Raw genomic sequence first — 2,024 nt, forward strand, 5'->3', positions numbered from 1 at the left:
CCTTCACTGGTAGCCTGGTAACATACACTCCCAGGTCTTTCTCTGGCTCTGTGGTGGATAGTGGAGTGTTTCCCATGTGGTATTGGTGTGCTGGATATCCCTTCACTGGTAGCCTGGTAACATACACTCCCAGGTCTTTCTCTGGCTCTGTGGTGGATAGTGGAGTGTTTCCCATGTGGTATTGGTGTGCTGGATATCCCTTCACTGGTAGCCTGGTAACATACCCTCCACGCTCTATATCTGGCTCTGTGGTGGATAGTGGAGTGTTTCCCATGTGGTATTGGTGTGCTGGATATCCCTTCACTGGTAGCCTGGTAACATACACTCCCAGGTCTTTCTCTGGCTCTGTGGTGGATAGTGGAGTGTTTCCCATGTGGTATTGGTGTGCTGGATATCCCTTCACTGGTAGCCTGGTAACATACACTCCCAGGTCTTTTCTCTGGCTCTGTGGTGGATAGTGGAGTGTTTCCCATGTGGTATTGGTGTGCTGGATATCCCTTCACTGGTAGCCTGGTAACATACACTCCCAGGTCTTTCTCTGGCTCTGTGGTGGATAGTGGAGTGTTTCCCATGTGGTATTGGTGTGCTGGATATCCCTTCACTGGTAGCCTGGTAACATACACTCCCAGGTCTTTCTCTGGCTCTGTGGTGGATAGTGGAGGGTGTCACATGTGGTATTGGTGTGCTGGATATCCCTTCACTGGTAGCCTGGTAACATACACTCCCAGGTCTTTCTCTGGCTCTGTGGTGGATAGTGGAGTGTTTCCCATGTGGTATTGGTGTGCTGGATATCCCTTCACTGGTAGCCTGGTAACATACACTCCCAGGTCTTCCTCTGGCTCTGTGGTGGATAGTGGAGTGTTTCCCATGTGGTATTGGTGTGCTGGATATCCCTTCACTGGTAGCCCGGTAACATACACTCCCAGGCTCGTCGCTGCTACTCGGTGAAGCCACAAATTTATCCCGTCGCTGCTACTGGGTTAATGATCCTGTGGTGGCTTGACCCTTCTTCTGTGCCATGAACCTAATAAAACACTCATTAGAACATCGCTGATCTCTTTTTTAGCGCTTGGATATAGTTAATGAGAGAGGTGGAAGTGTAGCTTGACCCTTCTTCTGTGCTATGAACCTAATAAAACACTCATTAGAACATCGCTGATCTCTTTTTAACATTTGGAAATAGTTAATGAGAGAGGTGGGAGCATCTCTGAACACCAACTTCTGTCTCACTCATCCTGGATAATCACAAACTCATGTAGACTCGGAAAATGTAACCTTCATTAGACTAACAACAGAGTTTCTTCCAGGCAGCCAGATGGTCGATGCTGTGAAGAGGAGGAAGATGACTGCAGGAGGCGGTGTGTGTGTGTGAAGGAGAGCATTTGCACCAACCTGTGTCAGGGAATGAGAGCCCAGCCACCCTCACACACAGCGGGTTAAGGTACCGACTGATTTCTTTCGTTGCAATCAAAACTTTTTCATATGGATTATTATGGGTAGAGGTCTCATTGTGCTGTTGGACATGAATTCATTTAGCGTGAAGTCTTCTGCAAGTGTAAACCTTTCTAATTACAGACATATTTTAACCCGGTAGCAGCGACAGGCCAAATTTGTGGCTTTACCGTGTAGCAGCGACGGGCCAAATTTGTGCCATGATTTAAACCCCCCAAAATAGATGATACATAATCTGATCACAAATACTTTGATATATATATTAAATGGTGGTTTGTGTGAGGGGTGATTTTTTCTCATTTTTCTCGCTTAGAGGGACCATTAAGAAACATGATCCCCGCTGCTACTGGGTTAAGATTAACATAACATTTTGGCGCCCAAGCTTGCATATATTTGACTAGGCTTTCATGGGACTCCTGTGCCTTTCCACGGGTAGCTTTAAGACCCTGGTGGCAGTTTGACCCTTTTCAGTTTGCAGAAAATGTAAACCTTTCTCTGATTAACAAATTTTGGGGCATACTTAAATAAACCATTTCAGCACTTAAGCTCACATATTTGACAAGGGATTTCTG

The 2,024-nt window shown here is 46.3% G+C and overlaps 1 long non-coding RNA gene across 1 annotated transcript; it reads left to right on the forward strand.

Annotated features, from left to right (window-relative positions):
- Window positions 1-246: 246 nt before the first annotated feature.
- On the forward strand, window positions 247-832 carry LOC126990555 (uncharacterized). The gene is made up of 3 exons (XR_007744528.1): window positions 247-430; window positions 531-629; window positions 729-832. It is a non-coding gene; the product is annotated as an uncharacterized LOC126990555 (long non-coding RNA).
- Window positions 833-2,024: the final 1,192 nt, after the last annotated feature.

The sequence above is a fragment of the Eriocheir sinensis genome, unplaced genomic scaffold, assembly GCF_024679095.1.
Source record: "Eriocheir sinensis breed Jianghai 21 unplaced genomic scaffold, ASM2467909v1 Scaffold1743, whole genome shotgun sequence".
Taxonomy (NCBI): Eukaryota; Metazoa; Arthropoda; class Malacostraca; order Decapoda; family Varunidae; genus Eriocheir; species Eriocheir sinensis.